The sequence below is a fragment of the Haemaphysalis longicornis genome, unplaced genomic scaffold, assembly GCF_048455015.1.
Source record: "Haemaphysalis longicornis isolate Haplotype H1 unplaced genomic scaffold, Haemaphysalis longicornis Haplotype H1 scaffold_9, whole genome shotgun sequence".
In the NCBI taxonomy this organism is placed as follows: Eukaryota; Metazoa; Arthropoda; class Arachnida; order Ixodida; family Ixodidae; genus Haemaphysalis; species Haemaphysalis longicornis.
The window spans coordinates 15,976,466-16,003,080 of NW_027526460.1; the positions used below are offsets into that span (position 1 = coordinate 15,976,466).

General features: G+C 49.1%; 1 long non-coding RNA gene across 5 annotated transcripts in view; it reads left to right on the forward strand.

Annotated features, from left to right (window-relative positions):
• Positions 1 to 26,615, forward strand: part of LOC144153074 (uncharacterized) — a 621,787-nt gene that overhangs the window by 558,505 nt on the left and 36,667 nt on the right. For all 5 annotated transcript variants that reach the window (XR_013319302.1, XR_013319300.1, XR_013319305.1 and 2 more), the window contains one exon: positions 13,951 to 14,021. This is a non-coding gene — a long non-coding RNA (uncharacterized LOC144153074). The remainder of the gene's footprint in view (positions 1 to 13,950; positions 14,022 to 26,615) is intronic.

Below are 26,615 nucleotides of genomic sequence, written 5' to 3' on the forward strand. Positions count from 1 at the left end.
GCTCGGTGAACGTCAGAAAGAGGTGAAGTTCTTTAGCCGCCCTCTGTTGCTTTTACTGTATGCGCAAATAACCCTGTTGTGGGCGTTCCCAGCTGAAGCTATTTGCGGTGCTTTGAACTGAGCAGGCAGCCTTCGTGGCCGAATGTATTTGTTGGTGTCCTAACCGACGCTCATTGGGAAAGTTAACCGACTGCATTCAACTCTTCAGGCGATTGAAAGGACGCTGTTTAAGTTCTCGCACTTTCAATAGTTGATCTTCACAAAACGTTACTTGGACCGAGTGAGAATACTTCAAAACATTCGTAGAGGGGACAAAAGGATCCTTTGGGAGAGGAATTCCTTAGTTTTTAGATTCATGAACTGTTTCATGCTGTGGGCACCACACTGGCGCGGATAAATGGAAAAAGGGATGCCACCTAAGTGGTCAGCAGGCACCATGCTGGTGGATCGAGAAGTTTTCATTACGCTTTAAAAAAAAAGAAACCACATATGATCTCCCCAAATTGTTACAACCCACATAGACGCAGCCTACCGTACGGCTATGGGATTATAATGTTAAAACAAAACTCTACAAGTGCGTTCATGCTCTTTAAACCCACGAGTTACCATTGTGCCGTTCTATTTCTATGTTGCTGTGTTTCTTCGCGCTATAGTCAAATCTCGATACAACGAATTTCAAGGGACCGCTAAAAATAGTTCATTATTTTCATAATCATTATAGTGAAAAATAAATGCCCGGTAAAAACTGTGAACGTAACAAAAGCATCCACCTACCTTTACTGGGAACACGTGCACAATCGCGTTAGCCTCTAATGCGGGACTGGATGCACGTTTATTTGAAGAAATCGGTGATATTTGCCTGACGTGTGCCACTCAACTGCTGCAAGACGAACGATTCGGAGCTGTCCACGTTCTTGTGCACTGCATCGGTGGCATTGGTGCACCTTCTAAGAAAAGGGCGCATTTTTGCTACGCACTGCAAAACATCGGCGTTAGACACGGCTTCTTCGCCTTGGCTTGCGGGCCCTGTCTCAGCGTCGTCGTCGTCGCTCTCGGCGTCCTCGTCGCTGGTTCCGTCATCGCGACCAATGGTGTTGACGATGTCTTCAGTCGTCAGTTCAGCAGACGTGCACGCTTCATCGTCGCACTGCACGTAATCTTCAAAGGTGACTGCAGCGTTCACGGCGAGCTTTTATGCGACTTGATCCGATTCCCAAACATCGCATTATTCACTCTGTTTTCGCCGCCACTGGCTAGAATGGCGGCGAGACTCCCAAGCGCAGGCGATGGCGATAGAGCTAACGCGCATTTAGTATGCTGATGATGATAGCTGTACATGACCACCATTAGTCGTCGTTCACACCAACATGAGTAATTTCGTACACTTGGAATTAGTTATTTTGAAGTGTTGTTTTATATGAGGATGATAAAATTTGATACGTTATTCTGAAATGATCGGTGTTCTGAAATTCATAGTAGTGAAATATTTTTACACAGAAATTAAGGGGTACTATTTGGTAGGGGATTTTCAAAATGTTCGTTAATCTGAAAATCGTTAATCTGGGGTTTTCAATAACGGGATTTGACAGTAGTTCTATGAAAAAGTGATGATTTTTCTCCAAGAGAAATATCTTTCGTGGTGCGCTGCAATGTTGTCGCTAGATAAATAAAAAGAAACCTATAGTGAATGTGTGCCATGCGTACGCATGTAAATATTTTGTCCAGGGTTATCTGGCTTTCCAGGTATGTTAACAAAACATTCGAGTTGCGTTGAGAGTCGGGCTGCTAGACGTTTGGACACAATAACCGCGCTGGGTGCACGGATGGACAGGGCTAGAACTGTAAAATACAGGGCGAACGCTGAACCTTAGCTGGAAGTTTTATTGGAATTTCTTCAAGTATTTAGGCAACTTTCGTGTACATAAGAAAACAAATAAATCAACCCAAAAATCATCTGCTCTGGCGCACAGTACTACAGATCAGCCTAATCAAGGCGGTACGCTATCTCTGCGTACCACCTGCGTTCCACACAAACTCTGCGTACCACCTGCGTACCGTACAGAAAGGAACGGGGCACTAGCGCACGAGTCAGCCTGTATTTTTCTTGTTGTTGTGGTTGTTATTTTTGTTACTGTTAGTATTTTAATGTACGCTCCCAACGCCCACCTCGTTCTCTAATCAGCTTGCCGGAACAAAATTATGCTATCACGCAATGCCAGAACGCAGCCGCATTTCACTCATGCATCGACAGATGGCTGGAAAGTGCTTCTTTGAGCGAGCGGCAACCTTCTTATACGCGCGCATTCACGCAGGATGCAAGGTTTACCTGTATAAGTTTGGCCTAACTAGGTCCCCTTCGTAACACCACTTAAAGCAAATAAACCTAAAGGCTTTTGAAATGAGTTTCACAATTTTACAAACCGAGTTATCTTACTTGTTGAGTCCACATCATTGTTCTGATCAGTTGGGCAACCCGCAGGTCGTTTCCAGAAAGCACAAGCCCCACTTGAGAGGCAACGCTACACGTATTCGCGTCATATCTGTCGTCCTATCGTTTACCTCTCGTTGTGTTGGTTTACGAAGCAACGTGTCAGGGAAGGAACGGCTTTACACCAGCAACTTCAGGGTTGTTTAGTCTCGTTTGGACGACAAACATTAAACCCAGCACAAGCAGCAGCGCTAAATATTGACACCACATTGAAGAACAACTGTTTGTGCAAATATTTACGCGCCCGTTTGTAAGCTCGCGGCCTCAGCCCACGCCGTCATAGCAGTAGCGAGGAAAAAGACCAGTTGTGTTTCGACGCCGTTTCTTTCGAACAAAACGTCGATTGTTGTGATTTATTCACCTGTTCCCGTTAATTGAATGGGTTGCAGGGAAACCTTATTACCGGGATTCACGGCGCATGATTGTTCCGGGGAGCCCTCCACTCTACAGCCCTTTGAACTACAAAAGAAAGCGATCGACACGGTTCTCAGTAAGGGGCACAGGCGGCGGGGAATAGGCCGCCGGGTAGCAATTTCTTCCCGGAAATCTGTGGCTCTTTGTTTCGTGCCGAGCACGTCGGACAGGTTGACGAATGGGCGTGCCGCCTATTTTTATTGATCCCGACTACCGTGAACTTTGGAACGGCAGGGGTATAGCCGCCTGAGCCTAGAAATTACACTTACTTCTTTCCCTGACTTTTTTTTTCTCAGTTGCTAACTGTAGCTGCAAACGAGAAAAAATGAAAAATTGAAGCACACTATAAAGTGTCTCAAATTCAAACGTATGCAGTATTTTTTACCGTGTGCCACGGGAGATGGAAGTTTTAGATAATGCAAGTGATGCGTCGGCTGGATACCCCAATGAAGCTTCTAAGGCATGCACGATGTCCCAATGTTTAGATAGCGATCGATACGCTTCGTATCGCACTCCGAGCGGGCAGCATATGCCCTGCAAAAAAGAAAGTTCTGGGGCTAATGGTTCGGGGATAAAACCTAGAAATACGCTCATTGATCAACCACAGGCACATTGGCCTCTTAAGTTCTCTAGATGATGGATAAGTTCATTTGCATCAAGACACCACAGATATCTTTGAAAGTTGCGGCAAATACAAACATTCGTACCTTACTTGAGGCACCAGCAAAGGTCAGGTAATGTAATAAACATGTATTACCATTTACTTTTGGGATTATCAGGCCTTTTTTTTTTTCACTGTGCATATCTTTCACTCGAAGTCTGACATTTTGTATGGCAGCCTCAGACGAGCCCAACATTTGCGAGCTGCTGAAGTTCTTGTCATCTCGTCATCTAGTCTTGTTAAATTTTACAAAATGCCCGCACAAATCGCGTGTTCTTTCGAAAAGTGCATCAGCATCTCTTTAATGCCTGAAACTCTTTTAAATAAGATATGATATGTACAGACAGGCCGTTAGGCTTCATAGGTTTAACGAACGCTTAAAAAACGTTTGTTTCGGAACTTTCAACTGAGGTTAATGTCTATACGAGTCTGCACAGGCATTATAAACATATTCCGTATGAATATTGGCGAAGTTCATCCAACGCCTTTGCTACCATGTGTCAGGCAGTGCGAAGATCGTGTCTTGTTTGATCGGGCTCGTTTGTAATAACTACAATGCGTTAATTTTAATTTAGTAGGGTCTGTGCCCATTCGAACCTAAACAACTTGAAAAAGTAAGGGCAGTTTATCGTTTTCCAGAAAATCTGTGAGGGCACGAAATTCAAAATCAACGCTGCGATCGAGCGGGCAAGGAAGATACCAAACAAGTGGGCAAGTAGCTAGTAGCGCGACGTCCTGCATCCTCGTCGTCCCTAAGCTTCCCGACTGCATGTCGCCCTTCGCAGTTGGCGACTTGTCCAACTTTATTTGTTGAGTGATGAGCAAATACGTATTTGCCCTACGCCCGCAGCATCTACCCATTCTTTGATCGTCATCAGCGCGCTGTTATTGTTGTAAGACGTTTATTCACACAAGGGGGGGGGGAGTAGGTTGAGTTCAAATTGTTGGGAGCGGAATTTTAAAGAGGGCTTACTGCAGCCCTTCGGCAATCCGCAGATGGAATTTAGGGTTTTTTTAGGCTGTAGCGCACTAGGTTGCGCATGTCAGACCACTTGTGATTGTGAATGCAGCTACAGCGATTATATTATGGTCGCCGAGACAGCATGGGTCGATAGGGGCGTGGGGAGTTCGTGTGTGTTTGTGTGTGGGAGTGTGGGGGCTACCCACCCCTGCCCCACAACACAGGGGGGGGGGGGCAATGTCTTGTACCACGTGATTTAAGAGCAATACCAAGTAAATGGTTGGAGATATTCTAGGGCCAACAGTTGGCAATTGGTAGTTGGCAACGTGTGGGTGTCGGTAATATGCCGTATCTGCATGGTGTACGGGCCTGGGACAAATGACCATCTAGGTTTATTTAGCAGGAATTCGCCTCGTAGTTTCAGCATAACCTTCCCAATGGTTAAGTGTCATCTGTGTGTACATGGGCATTCACCGCGACAGAGTGATTACCTCCAACTGCAAAGGCAAAGGCTGTTTTTGCCATTGCTATTTCCAGCCACCACGAAACATTCAAAACGTAGCGAGATTTCGCTCTGTCTTCTACACTTCATGAGCACGCCATACTGACTGAACTGAGCACGCCATACTGAGCTTCGGTTTTAAATGCCGCTACCCCGTCCGCCAGACCTAATTATTTAGTTACGGGGATGTTGGGCATCTACAAAGTAGCCTTTTCCGGTGTCAGAACTTCTGAGCATATGACGTAGCACAGCATTATGTTCTTTTAATTTCTGCAAGTATTTCTAGGGTCCTTGATATGCAGGTAAACACACAAGACAAAGCACTGAAAGCAGCCCGCAGAACGTGCTTTAGTCCCAGTGTGGGCTGCACCAATTTAAGTTTAACTTGATAAAAATAACCATCACTGACCCAGCTGTCACGCGTGGATACTTGCAACAAATGAAAGTGTTTCAACACCAACAGCACTGCGTTTGTCGGTGGGGAGAGGGAAAATAAAACAATAAAATTCATAATACATTGTCTAGGCATTTCAGATTTATCAAACGGCGTAGAAAAATGGTCATATTAAGGGAGGGAAGGGATTTTTTATTGTTGGGTTTAACGCGCCGACGCAACGCAGGCGATGAGGCGCGCCGAGTGAAGGGCTCCGGATTAATTTTGACCACTCGGGGATCTTTAACGTGCGCCGAAATGTCGTACACACGGGCGTCTTTGCTTTTCGTCTCCATCAGAAAAGCGGCCACCGCGGCCGGGAATCGAACCCGCGTCCTCATGCTCAGCAGCGCAGGAGGGAATGAAGCGCTTGCAAGACAGTTTCGGGGCGTGTGAAAGATCAAAAGTAATCCGCGAGTTTGAAGTACAAATGAAGGATACATGAGGTTGTCAGAAGAGGGGATGGGTATCACAGAGAGTGGTTGGTCTGGAATAATAACCAAGCTGTATAGCTTACCTTGCCATTCCGACCCCGGGGAAGGGATAGAGCGGGAAGAGTAAAGGAGAAAAATAAAGGCAGATACGAGCACCATATCGAATTTGAACATCCCTCGTATCAGGCTAGAGAAAATATGCCTACTTGAGTCCCGAGAACGTACCTTTAACAACTTGACGCAACGATACAGCAGCAGGGAATGTGAAACTTTGTATCCAACTGCACGAACAAAAATCAAAGCGGAGAGAGAGAGAGAGAATAGTCTTTAATGATAGTGGTGAGGTCAGCCGGGCCAAGGCGCCTAGCTTGCTACACCAGATGTATGAAAAAATGAGCTACCTATACAGGCGTACCTGCTATCCGGTACTGACATCCGACGCTATGTTGTTTCGGGGGTAGACCCCGGAGAGAATCCTGAAAACCTGCAGGCCAGTATCCGGTGCTCCATGCACCCAGGGACTCCGGAACTATATTGGGAGTGGGGGGGGGGGCAAGTACTGCCTCATTTTTCATCATCATCAGCTTGTCTACGCCCACTGCAGGGCAAACGCTTCTCCCATAGCTCTCCAATTAACCCTGTCCTGTGCTAACTGCGACCAATTTATCCCCGCAAGCTTCTTGATCTCGTCTGTCGGCTTTGTACGTTTTGTTTTCTTTTTATTTCTCATATTTAGCCATTTTATATATTGGTATTTTATTATTTTATTAATTGGTATAATTTTATTGACGTCTATTATTTTTTGTTTAAATTTATTCGTATTTATTTCACATGTTTGTATCCTCATTTATTCTGCATTGGTATACACTAAAAATAGTTTCAGAAGTAAGGAATGCTTGCGCAGACTGCGCAAATGATGAAACGGGTTCGAAAGCTGGAAAAACATGTTTTTTTAATATTTCAGCATTCGCTCCTGCAGTGAAGTAAATTTAAAAGGGCGAAACTCCAGAAATGTTACAATAAACAAGAAAGTAGACACTGTAATTACAAAGCTATTAGCGCTGATAGACGAGCTTCATGGCTGGCACGGGAGGGTCAGGGCAGGGGAGGCTCTCAAAGGCGGCCGAAGGTTGAGGTTCGTTCTGCCGTTCTACACACAAACTCTCTCATAACGGCATCAGTTCCGCAGCTCTCTTCTTGTGCACGTGGAGCAGAAGAAGGTGTGTCAGCCTCCTCTGTGTAATTCGATTGCGTAAAAATGTTTTTACTCGCCTCAGAGCGCTGAAAGATCGCTCTCCTGAAGCAGCTGACGCAGGCACAGAAAACACGAGTTGCAGGTACCGGACAACCTGGTCCATCATCTCTCGCAGATCTGAAGACTTACCCTGCAGTATCTGTAGAATGCGTTCACTTGCGGCCGGACCCTCGTCACGCAGGAGCGTTTGGAGAAGCGCGAGTTGCGCTGAAAGCTATACTGATGTCAAAATCTGCAGCGTGTACTCCTAAAATATTCTTTAGGTCGTCTGCCGCGAAGTATCGACCTTCAGCAGCGTCGGTGAAAATGCGCTCGAGGCCAATCAGCTGCTCCATGCCAGGCTGTTCGAATCGCCGTCGGATCTCGTTGGTAATACGATCGATAGCGGCAAAAAACCCTTTTCTCTGTGACGACTTGGTGTCAAGCGCTGCAGGCTCCTGAGGCTTGTCTGTGAACTGAAGCCTTCTGGGCGGCTGTGAAACTCTAGGTACACTAGGTTCCTTTAGACCTAACTCTCTTGCCTTTGAGTTTGTGCGCTGCCATAGGACGTCAAATGATGCGTCAGACCGTAACTTTGCCAAGCGGTCACAAAGGGCTTTTGCTGCTTCTTTGGCTCCTGCAGCGCTGTAAACTGGGCATTGAAGAATCCTCGCTAATTGCTCGCATGGGCCAAACAGTGCTATAGAAAGGCTAATCCCTAGTAAAGTTTCGAACTTCTTTAATACCTTCTCATATCCTTTCATGGCTGTCTACTGCTTGTGCCACTTAGAGAGCTTGGAACTTCTAGCAGTTCCTTCTAAGTCGCCTGCACCCTTTCATAGTTCTCAACGAACCTTTCCATTGATTTTACTCTTACTGTCCACCTCGTTGGGCACAGTGGTAACAGTAGGGTGCTTGGCCCGGAACAATCCTGCTCACCGCCATCATTACCCGGAGGAAGTACGACGCTTGAATCAACAGCCTTCCGGTTTTTCGATTCCAGGATTGCATTGAAAACATCCTTTACAATGTTCAGAGCGTCACCGACGACACCGCAGTTCCTTGCTACCTCCTGGAGGGCTAAGTCTAGGCAATGGTTGCTGCAGTGCACAAATTTTGACCGTGGTTCCGCTTCGGTAATCCTTTTCTGCACGCCAGTAAATCTGCCTGCCATGTTCGAGGCCCCATCAAAACAGTGCCCCCTTAGGTTATGGAAGTCCAAGCCCAGACGCAAAATCATGTCCCTCCCGGCTTTATACAAGGTCTCAGCCCTGCTGTCGGGTGCATTGTACATGCCAAGAAATTCCTCGCGAACTTCCAGTGTTATTCCGTCTACCCAACGCACACAAAATGTGAATTGCTCATTCCCTGTTACGTCAGTAGTACCGTCAGCTATGATTCCATAAAATGGACTGCATTTGATGTATTTGATGATGTCCCGCTTCACAGTGTGCGCCATGTTTTCAATGAGCTCGTTCTGTATGTCGCTGCTGAGCCATTTATCTCGCTGCTCCAGCCATTTCTTCAAAGCAGGTACGTCTTGTGATCGTTCATCTAGCAGGTCAAGAAGACTTCTGTCATCCTTGGTTTGCCCTTGCAAAGCTTGTCCCGTGCGGCATAGGTAGCGCACTGAACTCACTATTGCGCGCAGAGCCTGCCTGGCTTCCTCCTGCTGTCTGCTGCTGTGTTGAGATAACAACTGCACTACACGGATTCCCTTTTCTCTCGACAGTTGGCGGCTCGCGGAGAGGCAGTAATTGGCTTTTCTCATGGCGCTGACATTTTTCAATACCCTTTTTCCAATTATTGAACCCGTTGCGAATAAAACATTGTTCCACTGCTGCAACGTCTTTTTCTCCTGTTTCCTTGAAGGCTAGTTGACATAAATGGCAAAACACGACGTCGCGTTCGTAGTCGTACGAGAGCCACGTGAATTTCTCAAACCATGCATATTTACAGGACCTTCCACTATGGTTGCTTGGAAATTTGTAGCTCTTTGGCGGCAGTGATCGAACATGCGGGGTCGAGTCGTTGTGGCTTGCCATTTCCATCGGAGCGCAGGCGCCGCAATTCGAGGTTGCCTGACTGAAGTCTGTTGCCGAGCGGGCCTCACCACCTGGTGCCACCGTTTCTGGGGTCTCTGTAACAAGTGAGATAAAAATAATTATTAGTCGATCCACACTGTATGAGTCGTTTTTATAATGCGTTGAAAAAAATAGCTAGAAGTGCTAAAAATGCGCGACACGCACAAAAGAGTATGAAAAGCACATGAATAGCATGGTAGAAAAAAAACATCGCAAAGACGTACCGTCCATATTCGCTGCTCCTTTCGCATGGTCATCTGGTTGACTTTCATGACAGTTGTTTCCTGCTGCCAGCCCAAGCACAAATACGAAGGGTCATAGAAACACATTAATAATCAAACTGGCGACAAAAAACTGTGACGCAATATACCTTGTGAACAGGCGCGTAGGCAGGATTTTTTTTTCGGGGGGGGGGGGGGGGGGGGCTAAGGTTCAACCGTCCGCTCGGTGGTTTATAAAGCGCGTTTCGGGTCTCTTATGCTAGTGACGTTGATTATTGTGGTTGTATTTTGCCGTGCGCAGTTGTAATCTCGCGCAGATGATACTGGACGCAATGCACGCACGGGCACCTCGTCCGTGTGTACTTTGTGTGTACTGTGTGTACTTTGAGGAAAGAATGCCACCCACAAGGAATCTCCAGGTGTCTCCCTCCATATGGTAGCTAGCATGCACACTTGTCCCGGCATTTTTCTGAACGATCGCGTTCAGAAAAGAATTGTAAAGTTCTAATTCAAACATTCATGGCACCGCTCATGTGGAAAAGCCACTAGGGGAAGGTGGCGGGGCAATGGCAAAAATAATGCAGTTTTTAAAAGATAAGTAAAAGAATAAATATAATGCTATGCGATGTGTAACAAAAAGATACGACATTCAAGTTAAAAATTGAGGGCGAGACATGTCTATCAACACAAACAAGTGTGGGAAAAACCTCTTACATCGTAAAACAGGTTGTGAAAGAATGTATACGGGCGATGTGTCATGAAAAAATACAAAATGCATGTACGAAAACGAAAGCGCGAACAAAGTCATTGAAATAGTTTGTTAGGAAAGGCGATGTCTCTCCGTAGAGGAAATGACAATATTTATACAAAAGAATGTGGAAGTGGTGGAATAGAAACAAGTAAAATGAGGCAAAATAAATGAACTTCAAAATTACTATGAACTCGCGTAAACATCATGAAGTCAACATGCATATATTTCAGAAAAATTGTGCACATTGCCAGCTAACACAAGACATCAGTTACAATGTAAAGTAAGATCAGTTGAAGAAATTGACTTACAGGTCGAGGCATCGCTTGTACGTCGACGCTTTAAAGGGACACTGAAGTGAATTTGTCAAGCTCCCGTTTTTGCTTGCACTGCGTAGACTGGCTCAAATTAGCACACTTTTCATCGTTTATTCGGTTGACAAATCGGTAATTATTTTACAAAGCGCGAAAGAAGAAAAACTACCATGCGCGGTTTGCGGCGGCCGCACCAACTAAAGCTGTGACGTTAGGAGGAGCCGCACCGTGATTGGACGATGCCCAAGGTGAGCAACCAAACAAGTTTCGGTTTCGGTTTCGGTTCTTAAAAAAAAAAACGGTTGGCGTTGTTGGATGGGCATTCTCAATAACTCAGTAATCATCGTACCGCGCTTCTGCCATGTTGTCAGCTGTAAAAATGCATAAAGATAAGCCTCCTAGGACGGCTTGTAGTCGTAGCATTCACTAGCCGAGACCTACGCAGTGCATGAACGCCCTCCGCGTACCCGCAGACGCCCAAATGTCATGCGCTTTTCCCCCATATTTGGAGCTTGCCTCCCTCATGCCTGTATCGTAAAAAGCGTGTTCGCACCAGGCCAAGGGTCTGGTCATTCTGGCCTGTGCCCACTGCCTGCAAGCAGTCGGTGCTTATGGCAACAGCACGCCAACGAGAACTCGCTAGCGCGCCAGTTCCAGCCTGCGCGCGTTTTGTGAACTAGTTCGTATAGCCATGAACGTTGCGGCCCAAAAAAAGGGTGAACTCAATATAGAAAACATCGGCGGAAAACAAAAAAGTTAACGTACAAAAAAAAAAAGCACGCACCCGCGGGGATTCGAACTCGTGACTTGCAAAACATTTCCGGTGACACACCTAACGCCCCAGACCACTGAGCCACGGAGCGGGACGCGAAGGACTTGCTAATATAGGGTATATATTGTACAACCAGTTTACACTTTTCTTTAGTTTTGACATTTCAAGCAGCTTAGGTGACTATTTGTTGTATTGCGCTCGTGCAGTAAGCGTCGCCCGAGTTTCCACGATAGCTCACGTCTAGCAATTGCATTTCGTAGACGAAAAAGCGTTCGCAGATGTGTAGTCGTGTGACCGCTGTGCTTGTTCGCCCAGCGCAAAAAAATGCTTCCCGCACCCTAGTTTTACGCTGTACCGTAAAAATATCAGTTGATTTTATTTCCTTAGTACCTATATTGACTTCGCTGACTCTTCTCCCGCCTTCAAGAGGCCTTATATTTTCCTACTGGCATACCAGTCAGCGGAGCGTCGCATGTGCGCTTGTGCAGCGCTTGTGTGAAGCGACCTTGACTTGGAGCTAGATACAGTGTACAAACTAACAAGTAAAGAAAGGCAAATTCTACCATTCACAAACGTGTCCTGGCTTCGTTTCAACTGAGCGAACGAATTGCGACGACCCGTCGGCGGCCGGCGGACGAAACGCTGGGCCGACTGACTGTCTGAAGGCCGGGGGGCCGTGCAGTAGCGCGGCCAATTGCCAGCTTATCCCCTCCTGACGTCACACGAAAACGCCGCAGAAAATGGGCGAGCGTAAAGAGAGGAGGACAGCATTTTCGAATTAATTTTTCTACTAAATAAAATCGCGTAAACGCGCCCAGGGTGGTCGAAACATGGCCTGGGGACTCCGGACTACAATTTGCGCAAGTAATCCCGCAATGTTTACATATCACTTCAGTGTCCCTTTAATGATGAGCTCTCCAAAAACTCGGAGAGGCGTTTCTGTTTTTTAGACATTGCCGTTGTTGCGCCCGGAGAACCTCGGCACTGCCATTTTATAGCACCGTTCCCTAGACTCTTAGGCTAGGGATAAACGCAGCAAAACAAAATTACCCAATCGCAAGAATGAAAATGCCTCTTTCTGCAAAACCGTCCTCGGGAGGGGTTCCGCCATACCGGGATGTGGGGACCGCATGGTACAGTCAACACGGGCACGGCACCCTTGCCGGTTCGTAAGAAACGGGAGAGAGGGGTTCAGGGGTGACACACACAACGAACATGGGCATCTTTTATTGCGTGCTTATTCCGCAAAACCTCCATTAACTTTGCCCGCGCTCAACTCACTTCCAGCTAAAGCACCCATTTGCAGGATACATTGACCCATCACTGTTCTGCCGCCTGGGAGAGCTAATTGACCACTTATTGTAGCAGTCTGCCAGTGCCTGTGCTGCAGTGTGCTTGTGCTTCACGCAGTGCTGCATAGACAGGGGAAGATTACCTGTCCCCTTTGGAGCATATATCACAGCGCTCTTCAGCAATCAATGACAAGCGTCCCTCTCTTCCCCGCCTCAAATTACTCCAGTGCTTCCTTGCTTCCCCCTCCAAAGCGTGACGCGCCAATTTTCTACGCTGAGATGAAGCCTTGCGTTTCCCTTCCCGGCATGTCCGGTGGCACGTAGCATCGCCGAGGTGTGGTATTAGAGAGGGCATTCGTCGCGGTTGGGGGATTAGTTCCGCGGGCCTGCCTTCGCCATGCCCGCGCCCATGCCCGCGCCTCCTCGCCCTTCCGCGCGCGCAGGCGCAGACGGGTCTCGGTCAGTACGGGCACAACATATTACAAGAAGCGGGAAAAAACGAAATGACGCCCAGGCAAGCCCATCTCCCGACGACCTCCCCGCGTCTGCCTTACGTGTACGCCGAAGCGGCAAGCAAGACGATATCCCGAATTCCCAAAAAGTAAGGCCTTCTTGTTGCCCACAAAACCATAAGAAAAAGCGCGAGGGGTTATTTGCGAAATTCCTTTGGGTGGTGCCATACCATTTACAGCGGTGAAACGCAAAACTTCCCGGAATGACTCCGCCGACACACAATGACGTCCTGATGTCAAGCAGCGCAGCCCATTAGCTTAACACTGCGAAACATAAGACCACCGCATATACCTCGGAAGGGCGCAGGTGACTGACACCGAGAGAAATTATTTCGAGGCATTCTCCTCGAGCCAAGTCGGGGAATGCTGAATAGTAGTTTTCTTGGTGCTTCCCCCTCCAAGGCCACGCACGACCTTCGGTGCGCCATGGGGAGAAAAAAATTTAAAAAGAAACATTTTCTGCATAACTGCCGTTCAGGGCCAAATTTAGTCAGTTCTGATAAAGGGAACCTATGAAACTTCGAAGAGGTATTTGGTTGGAGTATATATATATATATATTTTTTTTCATATATGTTGTGACCCGACCACACGGGAATTCCGTGAATTCCTTGTACAGAAAACTGCAGTTTTCTGTACAAGGAATTTACCTTACAAAAGAAAACGCGTGGCTTTGGCGTCCCTTGCGCTGAGCGTGGTTGGGGCTGAGCTGACCCGAGGGGGCCGTCGCCTGGGGCTGCACCCCTCCGCAATTATTTTGATTGCTGTGCTTCGTTATTTGTAAGCCCATGCATCTGATAGGTGTTTAGACGCGAATTTCCCTAATGGTCGCACGCTCGAAGCAACAACGTCAGTTCGAAGGATATGCGACTTTGTTCACAGGTGATCTGCCGGGCTGTTGGGTCCGACCGGTTTTCCTTGCCAGGAAACGGGAAGGGTTCTACTGGACGGCAGTAAGTATACACCATTTTCCATAAGCAGCCGGGAAAGGAGGAAAATACTCTCAAACCAGTTCTCTCGGCGGCCGACCAGTGTTGCCTGTGCGCGCTGGGCTGTTAACATCGCTCGGCGCGGTATGCTCCGCTGCGTATACAAGGGGTATTTCGCACCGCGTGCTTAGTTTTTGCGGAACTTTCAACTGTTTTAGCCAATGCTGCGATGCCGTTCAAGGCGCAAACGTCACTTGGTCAGCACTGCGCGGTGGTGGCAGAGAAAGCGAGCAGAGAAAGCGAGAAACAGTCGCTGACAGCACGCATGTGCACGACACTGCCTGGAGAAAATGCAGTGCGGTTGCGGCGTGTTTTTGCTGCATCGCTTCCCAACACACACCGAGTTGAGATATTGGTGGATGCCGCTGATAAATCGCAACGACTTTGTACCAACGACCAACTCCAGGGTTTGTTGGGTGCACTTGGACGGCAAGCAGGCGGAGCAAAATCCATTTATCACACGCAAAGCTGCGACAGGGAACTGAACCCCCTGAAATGTTAGAAGCAACTTTATCCTTTACCATACAACATTGATTGATTAATTGATTCATTATGGTGTTTAACGCCCCGACGCTTCTGGGTGATGAGGCGCGCCGTAGTGGAGGGCTCCGGGTTAATTTTGACCACCTGGGGATCTTTCACGAGCGCCGATACAATACAACATTACAATAACTTCTGGTTCCTTGTAGTCAATTTAAAATACCATATATTGTTTGGTCATTACAGCCGATTGGCATTAAACAATACCCTTTTCATCTAATCTAACCTTTAAAATCACGGCGTTTTGTTTACTTTTTTTCAGGCCAACGCATTACACTGCCAAACAATATGAAAGGATAACTTTCTCCTTCGCACACTGCTGGTCGATAGCAGGATAAGCAGGCAGCCCAATGTGGAAACGAAGCTCGAGATACGCGTGAACGCTGCATTTGGAAAATAGCTCATCCTGTTCACAACGCGGCCAAAGGAAAAGCTTCTAATCCTTTTGCGTTGTCACGGAATCTAATTACAATTACATAACAGTTACTGCTGGCCGCGTAAAGCATTTGTGATGCAAGTAGCGGTTTCACAAAGGTGGGCTCCGAGCGACAGGCCACATGCGCTGCGCAGAGTTAGGTCAATCATAATCCCGATCATGATCAACCAAAATTAACTCGCCCGAACGTCGACCCTTCTGCTCAACCTTCGAATAGTAATTTGACTGGTTGTGCGGTCGTGTTATTTTTCCGTCCAGGTAATTTCGTTTCGTCAGTAACCGTCATAAGTCTAGTTAGGAAAGATTATATAACATATTGCAATGTCAACAGCGTAGCGATCGCCTCGTCGAATGTCCATCGCGAGCACGGATCACCGTGACCCACATATGCTGTGCGCGCTTCGCATTCAACGTCCGCGCTTCCGTAAACATGACTAATCGGTGAACATAACGAGCACGGTGGCTTTGAAAACGCGTATTTACTCCACGATATCGATTTCTATGTCAGTCGGTGCCATACCGGTACGTTTGCATCGCGGAACTGCGGAGCACCACCGGCACCACCACCACCACAGTGCTACTGCTGCTCGCAACAGCCGGGATCGGCATTTTCCGCTCTGGCAGCAAATGAAGACCTAAAATCCGTCCGCAGATGATGAAAACAAAACAGAACACACACACACAAGCACTGCCACAGCTAACGTAACGCCAAACAACTACGGTTCACTTGGTAGTGCACGGGTACCGAGCAGACGCACGGAAAGAACGGAGCACTTAACAGCCCAGCGCGGAAGTTTCGGCGGTCGCTTCATAGACGGCGCTAGCGTCCGGTCAGAAAAAGCAAATGGCGGCGCCCACCTCTAGCAAGGAAAATGGTGTATAAACTTCCTTTTATGCATCCAATTCTGCCTTGCATGAGATTCTCGCCTACATTTCGCACTTGCTTTGCCCGGCAAAAAACTTGGCCGGCGGCTATGCAGACCTATTCTCATTCTGCATTTTGAAAGGGGGTGCATTTTACGATGCCGCACATTTCTCCCACCCTCCAGACAGATCCTTTTTCCTTATTTTTCAGATGCGGCTCATGCGGGAGGGCGATCACGCTTTTTTTTTCTTCAAGTTTTACAGGATGACACCGGGGGTCTTTGACTTACTGCTGTCGTTTGTGAAGAACGACCTCACGCGGCAGTACGCAGTGCGAGAGCCTCCGGAGCCTGGGGAGAGACACGCAAAGCTCGCAAAGAGACTTTTGGAAAGCATTGGACCACACAACCGCCAGTTTGAACACTTAACTGTAGGTTTTGTGAAAAATTTGATTTCAGAATAAGCGGTCGAAAAGTGGGGGGGGGGGCCTGCCCCCTGTGCAAAAATGTTGGGGGGGGGGGGGCAACCACCCCCCCTGCCCCCCCCGGTTCCGGAGTCCCTGCACGCACCAGGTTCTTCTTGTCCACTACATGGGAGCTGGCCGCACGTGTCTCGTAACTCTTCAAAGCCCGTTAGAGCCACCGGATCGTCTTTTCTACAACGGCTTCGTTCTTCGCCCACGTCCATACAAGGCCGGAGTGGTGCGTTGTTATCAATGCTTCCGACAGGGACCCATGAGCAAGTCGTGCCCATTCCCTGTCACAGAACCACCAGTGACAACGGCCTCGGAACCACCGGCTTTTACGGCATCAGAGGCACTGGCTACGTCATCGTCCGTCTCACCGCAAGTTAAGTTTCGATGTGGTTTGTGTAGCACGGATGAACATGACATCATGGATAAAAAGTGCCCTACTAAGTGCAAAGCTAGTCGCGCTAAGCGGCGCGCGTTCCGACGCCAATCCAAGCCCAACGATATACCTCTGTCCAACCGTTTCGGCTGTTTGGCGGAGGAAAGCGAAGAAGTAGAAGAAGACGGTCTGGAGCCTTTGGATTTCTACCAGCCATCGTACCGGGATGTGCTCCGTGGCTCCCGCCGCCGGCAGAAACAGCACAGTCAAACAGTGCAATTGTCTCCGGTTACGGAAGAGCTAAGAGAGATATAACAGCAGTTGGCTTTGCTGCAAACTGAGGTGACTGTAAGCTCACACAGCGCTGTGCCCGCTTAATTCATCGCCCGCCCCGTCAGCCTCCATCGAAACAAGACCGGTCGAGTCAGCCCCATTTCGCCCCATCAAGCAGAACCCCACCAAAGCCTGTCCCTTCTGCTTTCACACACCATGAGCTTCTACAGTTTGTGATGAAGCAGCTGCAGAACTTGGTGTCAGTGTTAGCATCCCAACTAGGTTAAGTCTCATTTCACTATGCCTGTGCCACAATATATAGTCCAATGGAGCTGTCGCGGACTCACAGCAAAGATTGGAGAACTTCGGGAATGTGTTCGCCTAGGCAAACTGCGAGCTTGGGCTTTCATACGACAAGAGACAAACTCTCTACCTGGCCTCCGAAATTCCACGGCCTACACTACGCCATCCATACCTGATCGGCGTTGTGGCTCCAAAGGTTCTCCGCCAGGCAAAGCCGCCATTTATGTGCTCACGGCTTATCCGCAGACTCAGATCCCCCTAGACATGTGGTTTACGGAATGGCAAGAAGTGGTTGCAGTGAAAGTTTAACTGCCCAAGTTCGCAATAATCTTGGTGTCATGTTATGTACGCCCACATAGCGACGTGCGCCTCGTCTAAGATTTGGCTGGTTGACATCTCTACAGCATTGCCACGCTGCCTGCCCAATACTTGTGGCCGGGGACTTTAATGCTCCTCATAGCTACTGGGGTTATGCTACCACAAGTGCACCCGGACGGGTGCTACTTGACTACTTCAGCGATGCGCACTTCACCCTCCTTAACAATATCTCGTGTCCTACGCGCCGATGTAATCATCCCTGGATGCCACCCTATCCGCCCGACTTAACCTGGTGGCTTGGAAATGAAACGGTCTCCTGGCACCGAGAGGCCGACGGCTGGGGCAGTGATCAACATCCAATCAGGCTTGGAATTGTCTCAACCTCGACGCGTCGCTTACGAAGGCGCTGCATTGTAACAAACTGGGATATGTTCCGGGACAATATCAACACAATGCTCAGGGCGCCAAGTCCGGACCCCATCACTCTTGTTAAGGAAGCCCTGCGAAGCGCCTGTGAGGACACATGGGTAGAGGAATCCCGGCTGAAGCCTGATCTTCGACTCTTACAGTTATGGGCCCACCGCAAACAAACTGAAGTCGCTGCCTCCCGAGATCCCTCGTCTGTGGAGGCCCGAATACGCTTTCAACGTCTGAATGTGGCTGCCAGGCGTCATGAGAAGCGTCTGTCAAGGCAGCGATGGCTGAGCTGGTGTGAATCGCTCGGCCCATCGCCGACTACGTCATCCATCTTGCGCACCTTTCGGGCGATGGAAAGTGGAGGCCGCACTCTAGATGCGGCAGCCAGTGTATGTCTGGAATCGGACTAGGATCCTGCTCAATTTGTCGCCGATGTTTCCCGCGCCCTGTTCCCTGCCTATGACACTCTTCCAACCGGCAACCCGTGCTTGTTTCCCCTGCCGAGTCACGTCGGTTCCTCTCCTCCTGATGACGCCGTGCGTGGAATTCAATCGCCTTTCACGATAGCCGAGTTCCTTGCTGCGATTGATCACGCCAAACATCGGACCGCTCCAGGGCCAGATGGCCTTACGTACGAGGTGTATAAGAACCTCGACGATCCAGCCCTCAACAATCTCCTTGACTCCGTTAATGAAGTCTGTCTTTCTGGTCACATACCAGAATCTTGGCTCCTCGCTGATATCGTCCCGATACCGAAGCCTGGTAAGCCACCCGATCAGCTCCCTAGTTTGCGTCCAATAGCCTTGACGTGCACCCTGTGCAAACTGTTGGAGCGCATGCTGGCAACCCGGCGTCAATGGTGGATGGACACTTTCGGGTGGGATCACCAGGCGCAGGTCGGGTTTAGCCCCCGTCTGGGTACCGAGGATGGGCTTGATCACTTCTCGTCAATATTGTTACATGGCGGCCGATCACGCAAAGTGCGCACAGTGCTTGCCATGTACATACAAAAGGCATACGACAACGTTATCCACGGAGCCATTTTGGAAATTCTCCAAAGCCTTCTTCTCCCGAACAAGGTTTGCCCGTTCCTCCGGAACTTACTCACAAAAAGATCCTTCTAGGTTCGCGTTGGTAGGACGAGTTAGGGTCACTTTACGCCTGTCCGCGGTGTGCCTCAGGGATCGGTAATTTCACCCTTCCTTGTTAATATTATTATGTTGCCGCTGGCCTGGCATCTCGGCTCTATGCCTGACATGCACTTTCTGATGTACACGGACGACATCACAGTGTGGACTGTACACTCAGACCTGACTCGGCAAACCGCGTGCCTCCAACAAGCCTTGTCTGACCCGCAGAAGTGGTGCGAATATGCTGTACTGACACTTTCTGTCGAAAAGACAGCTATTCTGCCTGTGGCCAGTGCTTGGGGCCGTCGCCTACTGGAAGTGTCTCCAATCGCATTACAACTTTGCGGCCAACCTGTACGCACGCCCACCTCACTTCGCGTGCTGGGATTAGAAATTTATGCGTCTGGGTCAGCGTCTATGTGGTTACGTTCCGCTAGCCAAAAAGCGGGACAGATGCACCTCATCCGACGCATCTCACAGACGTCTAATGGCTCCTGTTCCAAAATGGCCCGTCTATTGGTGCGGTCTGTACTCCAGCCTTGGCTTGTTTACCAGGTACAGTTCCAACACCTGAACCAGGAGGAGTGGGCTCGACTTGAGGCAATTAACCGAGCCACAGTGCGGGTAATTACCTGCCTTCCTATGATAACACCGATCCCTGCTCTTCAGGCTGACGCTCAAGTTGACACCTTGGATGAGCTTGTCCATCAGCGTCGGTCCGCCCGAATGCATAAACTCACCTTTTTTGCTGAGGTAGCGGCGTTAGGAAACTACATGGGTCGTTCGCTACCCACATCTCTAGCCTGCATCATTACCAGGCCACCTTGGCTATACCACCAGGTGACCGACAACCGGCCACTAACGCAACTTCACAATCGATGCAACGGATACACTGATACGCTTTTCGCGGTCGCACAAGAACTGGCGGCTGCGTCTCAACCCCAGGTGGTACAGGCATTTGTGGACGCTGGGGCCAAGGGCGACGTGGTGACGACAACACTACAATGTCCATCCCACCTAGAGGCCTGTCAAACGTGATTCTACGAAACACGCCGCACCCTGCCGTCTATGCTGTCTGAGCTTACGGCCATCCGGGACGGCTTGCAAGCAGTAACTCCTTCTCTTCATCAAGCCCCTGGAGGTACTACTTTACAAATTTATACAGACTCCACGGCGGCCATACGTGATTTACGTCGAGTGAACAACAACTCGGCTATCTCGCGGGACATTCATGAGTCATGACATACTGGATACGTACCCCTGCCTTTTGCGGCTCTCGTGGGTCCGGCTAAATACGCTTCCCGCTCACATTGCGGCAGATGGTGCCTGCCACACTGCATTTGTTCCACGACCATTGCCTTTATTGACACTAGATACCCCAGGACAGTTTTTTCCAAAGGACAGGACATCTTCGTCGCACCACACGAGCTCTAATTCCACCGTGTGGAACAGACCTCCCTAGCAGACTCGCTAGCTAGGAGGAGGTCTTGCTGCGAAGACTTCGTGTTGGTGTAGCCCTCTCTCCCACTGTTACCTGGGAGTGGCCACCACGCTACCATGCCCCGTTCGACCAGAACTGCCCCTTTTGCACGGCTCCTGCCGAAGATGCGGACACAGAACACTCGCTGTGGACGTGCCCTTCAATGCAAGCGGCCAGAACACGACACCTTCGAGGCACAGGCCTCCACCCTGGCAGACCACCTGACCTTCATCGGTGGATATGGGGACCCCACCACCACTCCCTCCTTGCGTTTCTTCGCGAAACGGGAGTGAACCTATACTTGTAGCATAGTATTTATGCCAACGGGCATACTATCGCAATTAAAAAAAATCGATGAAGAGATGAGAATAATGACTGTGATGAAGATGATGCGCTCATTAAGAGAGTCCTGTTTAAAGAGTCTGATCAAGTCCTGTGCTTCGCAGGAAAGACAATGCGCTCGAGATGCTCGTTTAGAGTTCGACCAAGAGCCTGGCACGTCACTTAGAGTTAGTCCTCTAGAAAGCAGAAGACCCAAGGACACTAAAAAGGACGTTCTAGCTGCTCTTTACCGCGTACACTCCCATAATACGTGGTTCACGTCCTCGCGCACGTCACAAAGAGTGCAGAAGGGGGAAGCGGCCTGTTTCATCTTGAATCGAAAATAACTTCTGTAAGCGACATTTAGCTGCACGCGGTGAAGAACCGCTTCGTCATGCTTGGAAAGTGGAGTTATAACAGCGAAGTGTGCTTATCAAGGCGGCGCAACGTCAGATTAGTCCACTGCCGGCAAGTACGACCTAGCTACAGAGACATCCTAAATATAGGCGCAAATCGCGAAATGGTGTGCAAATCCCGCATTCTCGGCCCCAAGTTAGTACCGAAAAGCAGTTTTTTTTTCTAATGTCATGGCTTTTTTTCGAACACACCTACGTAAAAACCCGCGTATAATACGAGGTTTTTTTCCAAATTTTTATATGTAAAATTTGTGCCTCGTATTATATGTGGGTCCCAAAGTTTTCAGCCGAAAATTTGCACTTCGGTTTCGGTTTCAGCGGAGGGTGGGCTATCTTGCGGTGGCGTTAGCTGGCTGCTGCTTCTCTCAGCCGGCACCATTTTGATTGTTATGACCACGCGAAGGATCGGCACGTTCACCGTAAGTCTATCACGATGTCGGGTGCACGAAGGCAGTATTCAGCGGCAATTAAAAGAAAAGTTATTTTATGTGTCGAGACCATCAGGAATTGTGCCGCAGGAAGGCAGTTCGGCGTCACCGAAGGCAGCTTTCGTGGGTGGAGAAAGCAACTGGTGCTTGACTGGATAAAGTCTGTGTGGTGTCGGCGGCCTGGAGCACTGTTGGGGGTTCCCGTCAGTGCTCGTGTTGGACGCCTTTCGCTGCCACCTGGCCGATTCCGTGAAGAAGTTGTTACGCGAACCCCGCACCGAACTCATTGTCATTCCAGGAGGAATGACATTCCAGCTGCAACCGCTAGACGTTTGCATCAACAAGCCTTTCAAAGATTGCATCAGGTCCTGCTACCAAGAGTGGATGAGGTCAGGAGACCCGTAAGTGACAGCTACCGGATGGCTGACGCGGGCTCCTCCAGCGGTGCTTTGTGGCTGGATCGCGGATGCGTGGGCCAGCATCCCAGAGGAGCTCGTCAGTCGCTCTTTTAAGAAATGCGGCATCTCGAACGCCCTTGATGGCACTGAGGACCACTTTCTGTGGGAAGACATTTCCAACAAGGCGACTTCAGGAGACAGCGGCAGCGAACCTGACGATGACTGAACGGACGTCGGGAAGCAGTGCCAGCGAAAACTGACAATGACTGAAGGGTAACTGCAGTGCAAATAAATGTTTTCTGTGCTCTTTACCTCGTATTATATGCGGATTAAAACTTTTTTTCTGATTTTGCTGTCCCCAAATTACACCTCGTATTATACGCGGGTCCGTATTATACGCGGGTTTTTACGGTACGTTCTGTCCTCACCTTTCGCCTTCCTATTATGTTTTCTTTTTTTCCCCGTTCACACTTTCTCACGTGTAGGATAGAAAACTAGCCGACAGCCTGGTTAACATTTCTGCCTTTCCTTTGCCTTTTTATCCTTTGTACCTACAAGAATTTTACTTCGTGCCTTTTTTCTCTTTTTACTTTCTTAAGCCGGGTTCGTTATTCCACTACGCCTAAAAATTTGCAACTCTGCGGGGCTCACGTGGCCGCAAAAAGAAAAAAAAATAAACCACATCATTTCAGACTGACTTAAAAAGCAAACGCCCGGCAGAGTTATTTTACTGTTCTCTCCGTCTCCTTAACGAGAACGCATGATCTCGAATGCAGCCTGCAGCGCCTTACATACCTCTATTCACCTTTTCCCTTTTCTCCCGTTTCGAGAGAAACTGTGAGAACAGCGAGAGGGAAGAAAAAAGAAGGAAATCTCGCGCGTCAATCGCGGTCCGCGCCTCTCAAGACGGGCGGATTCGCATGCCGTCTGTTGCGTCAATACGCGCGCCCCCAAGCGAGTCGTCACGGAGCATGCAAATAACGGCGCTCACTTCACCCGAATCCCCCAGATAAAACAGGCGAGACCCGCTTCTCTCCTTTGTTCACGTAGCAGAAGCCAGGACTGTATAAAGCAAGCCCCGCGAAACGCATTCGCGGGAGGGTGGAAAAAAAGGTGCCCGTGAATACACCCTTGGCACTGCGCGCTGGCTTCCGTGACGAAGACAGAGCGAATCTCGGCCGACATCGCCAGAACGGCAACAAGCGAGAAGCTGTAAGGAATGCAGGGGGCTGTTACAACGCAAACAGGAGCCGTGCTGGACAGAATTCGAAGCCACTTTGTTATTTTTTTTTTTTTTTGCGACGCTTTCGTCTCGACGCTAGTTTCCCAGCGAGCGAGGGAAAGCCGTCTTATGGTTGTCACACCGCGTTGTCTCGGTGAACCGGATCCGCAGCGACACACGAGCTGAATCCGCGACTCGTTGCCACAGCGCGCTGCGCGGCGGAGATCTATCCAAGCCGGCGTCGCCTTGTGCAGCCGGGTCGCGAGAGGAACGAACGGGGGAACAGATACCGCGGAAGGCGCCTGCGACAGGATGTGCTTTTCGATGCTCGAGGAAAAAACGCCCCGAGCGACGATCTTTTTTGATTGATCTGACACACATCCGGCTCGAGAGAGAAGTTTTGCGTAAGGCCCCGCGGTGTGCGTGCGTACTGAGCAGAGCGCCATGAATAATGTATCTCACAGCGCAGGGATGGCGAGCGCGAACTGCGGGGGTGACAAAATTCAAGAACGCGAAAGATTACCGCCTCCTACCCAGTCGCTAACAATGGTCTTAGCTGTGACAGCAAGCGTGCGAGCGAGGACTGGCGCCTGATAAAGGACACAGTCGGCGCAGCAAATCACAGGAAGGGAAAGGATAGAGTGGCGAAGGGAAAGTATTTTTAGACGTAATCTCGAAACGCAGAGGGCAAGGTTTTTCCGTAGAGTCTGCGCTAAAGGTGAGCAGTGAGTTTAGACGTGCAACACGTCCGCAATTCTCTTTTCTATGGAACATGTTTATTAGACGGACCCCTGCACCACCGTGTGATCCCCTTCCTATCATAGCGTTACTTTATAGACGCACGTCCATGTTCTGTCAAGTTCCAAATTGAAAAACTAGGATGAAAGAACAAAAAAAATGTCACGTTGCGGGTAATGGTCCTTTTAGAAAAGTTGCTTTCGGTATTGATGTGCCAACATGCTAGTGTAGAGACGGTGCACCTGTGAAGCAATTTGGGTCCTCGACTGTCGCATTTCAAGAGGACAAAATGCGCGACGTCAACTCAAAATTTCATGTATAAGCTACCTGAAGTCCCGACAAAACAATCGACCAAAATGAGTATTACCAACGGTAAAAACAATAAATAGGTTTATGAGCAACATGCACATAAAACGCTGGGAAGTAGCAGGACTGTTTCTCTCGTAGTTTATTCAGCTATTGTCCGAGCGGAAACCCAGGAGTCTTCGGTAACGACAAAACTTTTTTTTCGGCTTCTCCAAAAAAATATTGCGGAACTAAAGCGTTACATCCACGGTTGTAGGAAGTACAAGGCCAATACGTAAGCAAGACTCAAACAAGTCTACCAGCAGTGTGTTTCAAAAAGAGAGAAGGGCTTCAGGAAAAGAGAGCTTGACCTCGAGGGAGCCTTTTTGGAATGAATGAATGAATGAATGAATGAATGAATGAATGAATGAATGAATGAATGAATGAATGAACACACGTTTGTTGAAAGAAAAAAAAGAGAGGGAGAGAAGTCCCCTTGACATGACCGGAGGCCTCAGTCAAGAATCGGAAAAGGGATAGGAAGTAAGGAATGGGGAGAACAGGACAGGAAAGGCCCCTAAAAGCAGTCCTCAATGCCGGCTTCTCTGATGAAAATCAGCAGTGTCCAGCAGGTGCTTCCTGTGAGGTGGAGCCCCAAGCGGAATAACCCAAAGTTCGTAGTCTGCCGGTCGTAGCGGGCCAAGTGTTTTTAGGCAGCGTTCTCTAGGAACACTGAGTGCCGAACATTCCCACAGGAGGTGTCGCGCACTGCACAGGGCGCCGGTACCACATTTCTGGCAGTTCGGAGAGCTGTACGGGTTTCCACGCCCGAAGAAATAGTGAGCCGTACTAGTCGTAAGGGCCGTGCCCATTCTTATACGCCTTAGCCGCACTGTTGCCCATCGGCTGAATCCAGGCGGCAACGGGTTGGGGACTTCCGGAATTTTGTTTTGAAGAACGGTTTACCGCTCGGCCTTCGCCAAAGCAGCACCGTCCTCTGTGTCGATGTCGGCCTCCTCATCTGAATCAGCGGGCTCTAAACAGTCTTGCTCGGGTGAATACGAAGCTGCTCCCGGGCAATTCTGTGTGCCTCTTCATTGCCTTCAATCCCTTCATGTCCAGGGACCCATCGAATTTGGTATTGCAGGCCGCTCTGTTGGCATTCAGCAATGAATTTCTTTATTCTGCGGACAGTTCGACTTGTAGTGTTGCGTGAACCAAGGGCTCGAATTGCGTCCATTGCGTCAGTGTAAATTAATATGCGTTCGGGAGGGCCGAGGGTGCTTGGATGTTTGCCTGCATGTTCATTCAAGGCAAGCAGGATGGCCCTGAGCTCGGCTTCTCGGGTGGAAATTTTGACAAAGCGCACGTGTGCATTTGCGCTTCGGTTTTCGAGGCTGTACCACCAGAGTGAGACGCGGTCATGTTCAACTGCGGCGTCTGTGTAGACATGCAGGGTACTATTTGCGGTGGTATCGCTGTCTCCACTGGCTAGTTCTAGGGGGTGATCTTTAACCTTCATTTTCTTTCGTCTTGGGTTGTCGTGACCGACATTTCTTGGCAGTGGCTTGTTCATTGTAACAGTTATGTCGTGCCAAGGCGGAACCAGCAGCTCGTGCGGATGTCTGCCGGGAAGCTCGAAACCAGCTCTGAGAAGAAGTCTCCTGCCTGCGTTGGTGCTGTCCAGACGCTTAAATTGACCAATCCGTCTGTCTTCGGCTATGTCGTCAAGCCTTTTAGCTTGCGCTTGAGCGTACAGAACGTCCTTGGGTGTAAATTTTGGCAATCCTGTAATGACGCGCAGAGCTTCGCGATGCAAGATTTTAAGCTTCTGCCAGTTTTTCTTTGTGAGGTATGTATAGTTGATGCCGTACATTGTTTTGAAAATCAGGAGACCGTTTACAAGTGTGCACAGAGAGCTCTCGTCATTTCCCCGTGATTTGGACGTGACTCGTTTGATTAGGTGGGTTGTGCTCTTCCACGTGCGGAGAAGTTAGGACATCCATGTTCCACACCCACCATCTTCATCAACCCACCATCTTCATTAACGAACGCTCTCTTTCGCTTGCAGTCTCACTCCGTTCACAGAAAGGCTGATGTGGTCCTTCACTTGCTGCTTGCGTTTTGGACACATCGCCCGA